This window comes from Cyprinus carpio, chromosome B9, assembly GCF_018340385.1.
Source record: "Cyprinus carpio isolate SPL01 chromosome B9, ASM1834038v1, whole genome shotgun sequence".
NCBI lineage: Eukaryota > Metazoa > Chordata > Actinopteri > Cypriniformes > Cyprinidae > Cyprinus > Cyprinus carpio.
The window spans coordinates 16520688-16533577 of record NC_056605.1 but is presented as its reverse complement, the minus strand read 5'-3'; the positions used below and the strand labels follow the sequence as shown (position 1 = coordinate 16533577).

Genomic DNA, 12890 nt, shown 5'->3' with positions numbered 1-12890 from the left:
CTCTTACCCATCATGAAATGTTTCTTGTGTGACTCATTGGTCATGAGACACCTTTTTACAGGCCATCATTTGGGACTGAACCAACTGATATGAATTTCCACTGACAAAGGGCAGGATTGCTTTCTAATTACTGATAGATTTCAGCTGGTGTCTTGGTTTCCCATGCCTTTTTGCACCTCCCTTTCTTCATGTGTTCAATACTTTTTTTCCTGTGTCATGCCACTTTATTACACAGAACTTAATTTCTGAACTTACTTGTTTTGCTTTCTTTGTGTGTATGGATTACTTGGATCGTTACCAACATCTGGTAAAAATTTCATGTAATCTTTAGAAATATATTTACTGAGAAAAATGGTGACGTGTTCAATACTTATTTTACCCACTTTATATTATATAATATTTATATATTTATATCTGTATACACACACACAAACACACACACACACACACACACACACACACACACACACACACACACACACACACACACACACACACATATATATATATATATGTGGAATATGACATATTGTCAAGCCATTGTGACATTTTCTTCAAAGTGATAGGTCATCTAGCTGTTATATTTTTAATTATTAACCAGTTCCCTTTTTCAGAACAAAGAAATTACAGAGAATGCTGACAGTAAGGTTTCCATGTCTCAAAAGTCAAAAGGTAGGTTCAAAGGAGTACAGTGCATTTGCAAAATCTCTTCTTCTTTTTAGTAATCTCTCTGTGTCTCTTTTTTATCTTTTCCTAATAATCTGTATAGTCTACAAATAAGCCAAATGGACATAAAACTGTCTGAAGCCAATTTGGCTGATTAATTACATGAATAATATTTTAACAATTGTTTGTCATGTGCTCATAGGTTTTTATTTTTTTTATTTTTTATTTTTAGCAAAGACAGTCTACTTTGCATCCCTCTACTTTCTGCTGTGCCTGAAGGCGTCATATTTTCTCAAATCAGAGGTAAGTCGGTTGAATTTCTTCGTACATATTAGTAATGAACTTGCAACTTTCTGTTTAGTGTCAGTGATTTGAATGCAATCTTATAAACTTCAGAGCATGTAGTAAAGTCTCAGGAAAAAAGATACTAATATGTACTTTTAAAATACTTATATGTAGCTTTAAGGTACTAACATGTACCCTTTATTTGTAAATCGGTACAAAGATGTTCCTTTTAGTTTTTGTACCTTGGGATACCGCCCCAGTGACAGCTTTGTTTCTTTTTTCTGAGTGTGTAGGCTACACTTACTGTCAAACGGGCAATGGAGTGGCAATGAAAAAGATCTCTGCAGGATACGATCCAAGAACAACAGGAGGCCAGGAACATGACCCTGAAATGATGCCCCAAGATCAGCTTAGTTTTCCAGACAAACAATTTGAGTGACGACATCCAGTGTGCAGTTCTCTAAAAGATTGGCATAGTCCTCATCATCTGGCCAATTTTTAGGGTGTTTTTTGTTCAGCAAAAGTGTTTAGTCATAATGGGTGTGCATTCCGAAACACAGTGGCAGAACTTTCACATTTTATAACAATACCTTCCATTTGCATATTACTCACTCGCTTGTTTTTTTGTGTCTAGTGCCCTTTATGTTGGTGTTAAAATGGAGGCTTATGTTATTAGAGAAGATGCTTCATCTTTTGTATCATTAAAAATTTGTAACCTAGGACATTCAATCATTCAGACATGTAGCAATATGCCAATATTCTATGCTTGTAAAGCTCACACAGGCTATATCTGTCCATGGTGCCACGTCACAGAGTAAAATTTCATTACTGTAATGAAATGAGCTGGGTCAACAGAAGATGACTCTCGCTTCAATATGAGCATTATATATATATATATATATATATATATATATATATATATATATATATATATATATATATATATATATATATATATATATATATATATATATATATTTTTTTTTTTTTTTTTTTTGGTTTTTTTTTTTTTTTGGTTTTTGAAATTGGCCAGGCAGTTCCAGACACAAGCATGTTTGTAGCTGGCCCTGATGACAGAAGTAGCTGTGGCTTCCAGCTGTGTGTTAACACAATAGCCTTAACGCTTTGGCCGGATTCTGGATGGGTCCCTAGAGAACAGCTCTGCTTTTTAAAGGTAAGTAATATCTATCCAGAAAATCAGCCATAAAGGGGTTCCTTTTCCCTCCCACAAAAGCCGCCCTGGCACTAGTTTACTTTGGCTCAGTCTGTGGGGTTTTCAGTTAAAATGGAGCACCTGACCCAGGATTACTGGTAATGTGACTCTAGTTCAAGACAGGAACACTGATATCATGGGATGTGTAACAGTTGTGCAGAGGTTGTGGATTAGCTGTGCTTGTAGCAGTTCATATCAGACGATCATTACATTGTAAAAGTACAATGAAAAAGGGTAACTATAAAATTGAGGAAATTCTGGACCTGATGTGGTCTTAATTTTGGTTCATTGCTCATATCAATTCTACAGTATATGTGATTTTGTGGGTGTGTGTGGGTATAAGTACTGTAAACGTATGTTTGTATAATATATATATATATATATATATATATGCAAGGACACAAATTAAAATAATATATTAAAGCATATTAAAATTGGAAATGTAAGTTTTAAGTTACTTTAAATTTTTATATTTCACAATACTTTATTAACTGTATTTTCATTAACTATATACATGATAAATGTGTAATACATGTGGTCATGTAAATGTATGAGCCACAGGAGCAGTCCCAGGTATCACAATGATCAATTCTGTTTGTAACTGTTCTGGAAAACATCTGAGAGGAACACAGCAGAGGATGGGAGACATTTGAAGGGCTATCTTAAGTGGTGATGGGGAGGCGGAGCTTCCAGGAAGATGGACATAAACCAAAGCAGCGCTGACAGCATTAACATGACCTGCCACAGCATCCCAGTCTTAAGCTGAAATTGCACATAACACACACATACAAAATTACATACTCTTACAAATATATTCCACTGTGCAAACATATTTGCTGTAATGTTGAAAATTGCTCTAAACTTGACAGCAAAACACTTCCTTTTTTTCCTTGCCCTTTTTTGCACTTAAATTCTGAAGTCTTCTGTTCCCTTTGAGAGCTAAAATAAAGCCATGCTACTTGAGCTGCAAAGTGCTCTCACTCCAAGCCAACAAATGTTACATATTTGTGGTTGCACTGGAAAACCACAATTTCTAAAATTTGTTGAATTACTGAAGGTTGCGTATTTGTCAACTTAGTTAAGTAAATCTCAGACTGCCAGTGACTTAAGTCCAGACCCGAAGCAAGTAGAAGTCTAGTAATTTAATTAGCAAAGTTAACAAAGGTTGTATCATAAGGACAAATCTTCAGGTTATTGCGATATTTATTTATTTAGGTGTCAGGAACAGTAACTTAAAATGAACTTAACAATTGTGTTCTATAAATCACATAAAGCTGTGACATGGCTTCAGAAGACTTTGAATACAGGGTATTTTGTTGCTTCATAACCCATGGTTGCTAAAGAAAATTTATGTTTTAATATTTGCAAATGTTTTATGTGTGTTCCCAAGGATATTTGACAGCAAATGGTTTTGGAACAACAAAACATGTTGAGAGACATGATGGTGAGTTCAGCTTTGACATCACAGCAGTAAATTACATGAATTATATGATGCATAAATGCAGTTTTGGTGAGCGTAAGAGACTTATTATTTCAGATACATCTTACAGGCTCCAAACTTTTGAAAGTTAACAAGTGATCATTCACTTGTCAAGTGTATCAAGGAAGAATTCAAAGTGAAATATCCCAAAAAAGAAAAGTTACTGCAGTTGCTTGAATAAGGGAAATCACATAAACACAGAAGAAAAACAGGAAGACTGAAGCCCCCATAAATAAATTGCCTATGAAGCCAACCGACATAATAACTTCACATGTAATCATTTCAGTTGCTCTTTTCTCATGATAGTGTAGCATTTTTTAAGGAATATTTAGGAGCATTGCTGTAAACCGAACATTATTAGCTTATCACTTCTAACCTCTTCCCATGGTGCTCTGAGCCAGCGGCTGTGGCTCTGGTCAGTTTCAAGTGCATAACTATCTTTCCTCTTCCCTCTCGCTCTCCCTCACTCCCTTTAGCAGTCCCTGATAACGTGACATCCTGTTTAACTCGGTCAAACTCCTCTCTGACAGACTAACCTGATGTTGTGATAGAAATAGTGTCTTATTCTTCTGTCTGCCCGACAGCGCTGTGAAACGCTCATTCATTCCCGCTTTCGTCCTCCTACACACTCCCTCGCTTATCATCTCTGCTGCTAAATCTACCTGACAGGCCCCTCACAGGTAAACCTAATCCTCTCTGCGGCCTCTCTCGCAGTCTTTCAGTCTCTAGCTGTCTACATCTTTCTGCGTCTGTGGTGCTTCAGACAACAGCGGGAGGGATCAAACATGCATCCTCTCCTTGTTGTGGCAGTCGGTGTGCTTTACAAAAGAGCTGACATTTCATCAAGGCAGTGCCTTTTCTGTTGTGTTGTTTTTCTAATGGTTTCGACAGGATTTTCTTTGCCACTCTTAGATATATTTACAGTTAACATATGAACATGACAACTGAATAAACAGATAAAGGGCCTGATGTCCCGCATTTGTTGCAGTGAATGGATAGTAAAAAATAAGAGACCTATTAAAACATTCTCTGTTTTAAAGCTCGAACATGTCAATAGATTTCTTAGAAAGGAATAATAGGTACACGTTAATATTACCATAAAACGCGATGTAGAAAATAAGTCACAGACGCATTGCATTAATCTCTGGTTAGTATTCATATGTGGTTACTTTACTACAGTACATTTTGCAGTTCATAATCAATAATGCGATTCTACTGAAGAGAATAAATGAAAGTATGAGGGAATGGGGTAAGCTGTCTCACTTTTGATTTTAAATATGTAGGCCAATAAGAAATGAGATGGGTAATTATTTCAGGACATCTGCTATTTTGTTATTTTGTTATAATTGTGTAAAAATTATTTGTGACCAGAGGGGCGGGGCCGAGAGCCGTGGGAATGGAGCGAGGCCGGTGGAGTTGATGTTAATGCATGACACCTGCGCCACTCACAGATCTCGAGTCCCACAGAGGAGCTCCGGGAGGATAAAAGGAGGAGTGACGACAGTGAAAGACGAGAGAGGACCAGGCCTGGATTTTGTGTTTTGGTTCTGTTTGTGCAAAACAGTCATCCGTGAGGGGCTATCACGCTATTTTGTGTTTATTTTATTATTAAAGTTTTTGTTTAAATGTTCGCCGGTTCCCGCCTCCTTCTTCCTGACCTACGAACTTTGTTAGATTGGTGCCGAAACCCAGGAGGAAGGAGCGACGCACTGCCGGAGATCCCTCACTGCTGTGGTTAATCCACGGTGCCATCGAGCATGGCGGGGCAGCCTGCGCCATGGACACTCGAGGCGGTGGGCTAGAGTGATTTGCGGGGGAGGGGGGGTGGACAAACTCGCTGCCGGCCGCCTGGGATATGGAGGGACGGCTGCCGTCCTCGATGGAGCAAAGTCGTCACCGCCGTTCGCCTGAGGCTGGAGCCTGATGCCATCCACCATGATGGGGAGGAGCAGGGAACGGGTGGCTCCTGCCGGCTGCCCGAACCTGGAGGAGCCGTTGCTGTTCACTGGGCGGCGGAGGAGTGTCGTACCATCCACCGAGGGATATCCAGTGCCACCTCCAGTCATCGTGGAAGAGTTTACCCAGCTGGTGGACTTTACCCAGCTAGTATGTCTGGGAACCGGAACAATAATTTTTATTTATTTTTTCCTCTCTCCCCTCTCTTATCTCTGTCTCTCCTCATCCTTCCATCTCCTTTTGTCTCACCTCATCTGTCTGTCCTTACCCCCAGGTACACCGCGGCTGCCGTGATCGGCTCCCCCGGTGGGGGGAGGGGGATTGTATGTCTCGTGAGTACCCCCCCGACCTGCAAAGGGCATTGGGGGTATGTGATGAGAGGAGCGGGGCCGATATCCATGGGAACGGAGCGAGGTCGGTGGAGTTGATGTTAATACGTGACACCTGCGCCACTCACCGGTCTCGACCAGGCCTGGATTTTATTTTGTGTTTTGGTTCTGTTTGTGCTCGACAGTCGTCCGTGAGGGGCTGTCGCACTATTTTGTGTTTATTTTATTATTAAAGTTTTTGTTTAAATGTTCACTGGTTCCCGCCTCCTTCTTCCCAATGTATGAGCTTTGTTACATTATTTATATGAATATTATATTATTGTGTTTATATATATATACACACTGTATATACCTCAAAGCGTCACACAATGTACGGTTAAGGCTAGAAGGGATACGTTTGGTGCTGCTGGGCATGCTCACATCAATACAGCATATTTTTTGTCACACTGTACAACAATAATTACTATTTTTTTTCACTATTGTAAGGGGTAGGTTTAGGGTTGGTGTAGGTGTAGACATTAATAAAACACAATCTAATAGTTATAAAATACTTTTTTCTCTGACAAACTTACTTTGACGTGCAAAAATGTTAAAATACAATAAATAAATCAATAGGCAGCTATACATGTTTTTTTTTTTTTTTTTAAATATATGGTAATGTGCCAAATATTATTCGCAGCTTGCTAGATTAAAGGGGTCCCTATTGGAAAATAAATATACTAAAATGTATTTGAAATACATTTATTTCATGCTAAGTCTACTCCAAATTGTATATACAATTCCAAAATTTAAATACATTTACATATTTATGTACTTAATAAAAATATCCTGCAATTGTACTTTTATTATACTAAACTGGTACAGTATATTTGAAGTCTGCTAAACTGGAACACATAATGTACTTTAATTGCACAGAAGTTCAACTTAAGATATACTAAAGTGGAACTATTGCAAGTATACCTCCTGTAATTTAAATATTTTGCATTTAAAGACCAATATTATTCAGAAATCATACAATCATCTTCAATAGTGACAATAAAACACATTTTAATAATATTAAGAAATGTGCATTGTGCACAAATAGTACTCCAAATAACCTTTAATTATATTTTTTATACCAGTAAGTCTCAAGCAACAAAGCAAAAGCTTTCTTTCACACAAACACACATAGAGAGGGTACGAAATGGAGAAGGTAACTGTGCACAAAACACACTCTAAGTGTAGCGGGGGAGGTGATGATGGCCGTGACAACCGTGTGTACAGTAATCAGAGGCTGGTCACTTCCTGCAGACTTCCCTCTTCTGCTCACCAGACTTCACCTCGCTGTTTCCCTCGAAGATTAGTTCTGCTGTTTCCTGAGCACCGATTAAAGGTCCAACACAGGGCAAAAGCACACTGAAGTTATAGGGTCATATACGGGCACATGTGGCACAGAAAGAGAAGGAAAGGAAGAAGTATGTGACAAAGAAAATCATAGGGGAAGTCACATTTGAACTTATGTCACCTTTGAATTGCTTGTTTACTTCCAGATGCATTTCGTTTATGGCCAATGTGTTTAGATCATAAGGTGCTCATGTATATGAACTACTGGTTTGGCTGAGGTAGTTAGTACTCAAGTGGGGTGATACTGTAGGGTTACATTCAAATGCTTTTCCATTTAAACCACGTGTAATTATTCAAGTGGCCAGCTATAAACATGCCATCTTTAACTAACTTGTTCAGCAGGATTTTTTTTTTTTTTCAAACTGTTACATTACCATGATAGTAGTTGACCTGAAAGAGAAAACTGACTGTAAAAGAATATGGCTAACACCAGAGGTGCCCACATTTTTTATTACGAAGGGACAAATTTCAGTCTTGATTGAGGGCTGTGGGTCGAAAGTAAATTTTGCAGTACATCCAACTATATGTGACCCTGGACCACAAAGCCACTCATAATTTTTGGAAAATTAGATTTATATATCTGAAAGCTGAATAAATAAACTTTCCACAGATGTATGATTTGTTAGGATAGGATAATATTTGGCCGAGATACAACTATTTGAAAATCTGGAATCTGTGGGTGCAAAAAAAATACAAAAAATAAAAAATAAAAAAATAAATTATTGAGAAAATCGCACTTAAAGTTGTCCAAATTAAGTCCTTAGCCATGCATCTTACTAATCGAAAATTATGTTTTAATATATTTATGGTAATAGGAAATTTACAAAATATCTTCATGTAACATGATCTTTACTAAATACTTGCATAAATGTTGATATTTGCATAAATTAAAAATCAATAATTTTGACCTATACAGTGTATTTTTTGGCTATTGCTACAAATATACCGGTGCTACTTAAGACTGGTTTTGTGGTCCAGGGTAACATATTATATTTAATTCAATAAATAAATGTAAATAAATAAATAAAGTCATGGCCTAATGGTTAGAGAGTTTGACTCCTAACCTTAAGGTTGTGGGTTCGCGTCTTGGGCTGGCAATACCATGACTGAGCTCCCTGGGCACTGCAGCATAAATGGCTGCCCACTGCTCCAGTTGTGTAGTCATGGTGTGTGTGTGCGCACTTTGCATGGGTTAAATGTCTTTATACATACATATATACATATACACATATATTCATTTATATTCTCTATTTCAATGCAAAAATAAAACAAAATAAGAAAATGTGAAACAAAATTAGAAATTAGAAATGAAACTTTCCTTCAATGGCATTCCCCATACACCCCCCCCCCTTTTTTTTTTCCTCCACTCTTATGATCTAGTATGTTAGGTCAAATCAAAGGTCATCACAGGCCAAATTTGGGCTTCTATGGCTTATGCCAATGTCTATTAAAACAACCCATAATACTGGAATTTATAACGCAACGCTACTATGTGTTGTATTTTCAGTGTAACTTCTTCAGTGTATCTTACCTAGTAGCTTTTGTCCTCGTTCACTTGCATAAAGTGTTTTGTATCTTAGAGATCAAAACGCTGTCATCATTTATTGACCCTCATGTCGTTCCAAACCTGTATTCAAACCTGACATTCTTTCTTCTGTAGAACACAAAATAAGACATTTTGAAGGATGGGGTCGATGAAACAACATTGGACCCCATTGACTTTCATTGTATAGACAAAATTAACCATGGTGAATAGAATTTTGTTCAACAAAATAAAGGAAAGTCATGCTGGTTTGGAACCACATGAGGGTGAATAAATGATGGCAGAAATGTCATGTTTGGGTGGACTATCCTTTTAAACAACAACAATTAAGTCTGGAGATAATCAAGTGGTGTGCTTGTATCGATCACAGGTGCTTACAGTCTCAGCAGTTCTTGGAAATATGTGAGCTTTTTAAATGTATGTTCAGAAGGACAAATGGCTTTCCATGCTCTTTCAGTACATCTGGAGAGAGCAGATTTCCTGTATCATTCTTCTCTCGAGCTCAGGGACACTGCACACCAACTCTGTCCACACATACACACACACACGCTCCAACCTACAGTTTCTATCCTTTGTCAGACTTGTCAAGACACTTGAGTATCCGGCCTTCTTTATCGGCAAACCTGAGGGCAGCTATGACAGGCCTGAGGAAACACCAGAGACCAGCTCAAGAGTAAATTTAGCCCTGACCTGACAGCCTGTCTCTTTGTCTGCCTGACAGGAGCTCGACACATCACTCTGGGCACCATTGATTACGATTCTGAGCTCATTGTGGCTTCTGTGTCACTTCAAGTGATATTACTTGAATATTTCCTCTCTCAACTGTCTTTACCTCTGTCCTCTAACTGACAACAACATGAACTAAACTTCATTAGCGCAGGTTTAGCAGTCAGTCGTGCCGGAGGCAAATTTGTTGTCTGGTTTATAATTATTTGCTCTTAATTAGTTGATCTTAAAAGAGAAATAGCTTTCAAATATGAATTTGAAATGAGTGTTAATTTCTCAACCTATTCATAATAACTTCCCCTGAGGTTGGCAACAAGTAACTGTAACTTTTATTCAAAGAATCTTTTCAAAGATGGATCATGTTCCTCTTTTTTCACTTTTGCATTGAGTTTTGATATGCGTTGTCACATTGCAAATTATGAAAGCAAAACTGATGTTACTTAGTATTTTCTTACATTCCAGTATAATTGCAGACAGATGTAAAAACCAATCATTTCTTCTCAAAATCAGTCATTGTTCTAATTAATAGCTCATTGGTCAGAAGCCATGGAGACACAAAAGGGTAAACATCGGTAAATGAATGATGAACACAAGAAAAGATGTTAAAACAAAATATGCTTGTTTTATTAAATGATTTATTTTAGGTATTTCTTATCTACCCTTTTATTTTTGAAATAGCACAGCAATTGCAAGAAAAAAAAGAAAAAAAAAAACAATAAATGAAACTAGCTGTCAAAAAGACTGTTGAACCCTGCTCAAGCTCATGGGCATTTCAATGCAATTATAAGTTACAGATTCTTTACAATTAAACAGTCTGTTCAGCTGTATCAGCTACCATTGCATATTTTCCAGTAAGAGGTTTCATTACCTTTTCCACATAATCATGACCTTTGTAGCACACTTCAGTACTTAGATTCATTTACCTTTACTCAAGAACTCTTGCTATAGGTTAAAATTTTTTTCTATACTTCCTGCTGTTTTGCACAATTGTGTTTTTCTCTTTGCACAACTAATTATATGTTTTCCTCTTTTTTATCTTAATACAAATATTATTTAGTCATTAGTTGGTGATTTTATCATATTTGTTTAGTATCTTTATTATATTTATTTTTAATAAATGAAAAAAAAAAAATTTCAATGAATTATTATTATTATTATTATTATTTTAATAAATTATAAAGCTTCTTACTCTTGTACCAATGCTATTTGAGAAGTAAAAAACTTTCGACTTGGAAACTGAATTTTGCAGACTGTTGCTGCTTGTGTGGCTCCCCCTCACATCACTATTCTTGTTTGTCAAAATGAAGAGAACAGAAAACTCCCATCTCTCTTTCTGAACAATGATGAGCAAGGAGTGACTCATTGAGGTGAACACTAATAGATTACACTGTGCCATTAAAAATATTTAAAATTGGATTATTATTTTTTCTTTTCAAAACAGAAACTGGTTTAAATATTACCTGTATTTCCATGACATAATTATCAGATTCAATTTTAGTTATATGGAAAATAAAACAACCATGTCCCAGAGATGTCCAGTTGTGAATGAATTCCTGCAATCAGGACTAAAGGTCAGTAAAACACATCAGTTGAGTTTTTCGAATTAAAATTTTATTCAGCATATTATTAACTGCAATTATTTGATTTATAAGCAATATTGTCTTTGTGTATTAGATATTTCATGGTAAATATCCTATATATCATAATCTTATACTTTCAGACAATCCTTTATAGCTAAAATGACTACATTACTGCCACGGTTCATGTCAGCATTGTCAGCCTTTGAGTCACCAAGAAGGAGCACAACCTGCTTAACTACTCCAGCACTGATGACTATTCTACAGCTCAGTCAGAAGACCTTGTGGTATCTTGCGTCTAGACTGCCCAACTTGTGGTCTGTAGTATGTGTCTTCTTGTTGTAACTTGCACTTTGTGCATTATCCATATTTTCCATTTTAGGCAACAAAACATTTACCCACCTAATTGCATTTTGATTTTTTTCTTTATTTACCAGATTTACAATGTATTTTTATTCAATTTAGAAAATTTATTTATCATCATATATTAAAAAGATTATCATTTTAGTTTGTATTTACACATGGAGCATTAAAATCAATATTTAAAAATTTTTAGGTTTGGTTTATTAGATCATTTCTATATTCTCATTTTTTAAAAGTAACCATTTCTTGGCTCAAAAATGAGTTGTCTTGTTCCAATGACATCATCTGCCAAGAAAAATCGAGCGTAGGTGTGTTGTGGCAGGGATTTACTGATACAGCTTATGTTAGGCATCCTATCAGGGAGCTCATGATTGTGCATGTGCGTATGTGTGTCTGCACGCATACGTGTGTGTGTGTGTGTATGTGTGTGTGTAAACGTGCATCTGAATGTCACCACCTGGCACAAATCACGCGGGCCTCACGGTTTGATAGACCCACAACAGGTGTGTAGAGGCACAGCAAACACCCTTGACTCCTGACAGGTGTTGAAGTTTGGGTTTCAGCCCAGACTGCACTGCATTTGCTTGTGACACTCACATTAGTCACCGACTCGCTCGCTGGACCTCTGACTCTAATAGCCAGCTAGGTATACTAATCCTTCCATGGGCCATAAATGTTAATAACTTACTAGGTACGGTAATCTCCAGTGGTGACATTTGGTCTACCTTAATCTGAAGATGTATTAGAGGAGGAAGGATGGTGGGATAGATGGATGGGTGGAATTACAGCGATCATATAGTGGGGCACAGGCAAGTAAAATGTATCATTTGGCTTAACCCACTACATCATATTCCTGTGCGTGCTGGGGGGTCCAAATCCGGTAGGCTGTGGGGGGTCTAAATCTGAGGCTCTATGGGTAAAAACATAACAAGCACTAAGAGTAAAATACATAATGGTATTTTAATGATCCTGTTCAGTACAGTATTTGCTTATTTGTATGAAGCATGAACGTTGTTGTGGGAATATGACGTCAGATCATGCCAGAAATATCTGATATCAATATGGATGCCCATTTTGACCTTGTAGAGTAAGAAGAAAAAAAAAAAAAAAAATCTCACAAATGTGACTTTATTCTCAAAATTATGACTTTATATCTCTTAATTATGATTTTATATCACACAGTGTGAGTTTTAATTTTATAACTGCAACTTTGATTCTCACAATTGGCTTTATAAATTCACAGTATGTCGGAATGTGAAATTATGTCTTATAATTTGCGAATATGTCTAGTTATTGCAACTTAATTTCCATATCTCACAATTATCTATTTTTTTTTTTTTTTTTTTTTACTTTAAGGTGGAAACAGGTT

At 36.8% G+C, this 12890-nt stretch overlaps 1 long non-coding RNA gene across 1 annotated transcript; it reads left to right on the top strand.

The window, feature by feature from the left end:
- The first annotated feature begins 610 nt into the window (after positions 1 to 610).
- On the top strand, positions 611 to 1825 carry LOC122138384. Its single transcript, XR_006155519.1, has 3 exons — positions 611 to 672; positions 899 to 969; positions 1245 to 1825. It is a non-coding gene; the product is annotated as an uncharacterized LOC122138384 (long non-coding RNA).
- The last annotated feature ends 11065 nt before the right edge of the window (positions 1826 to 12890 follow it).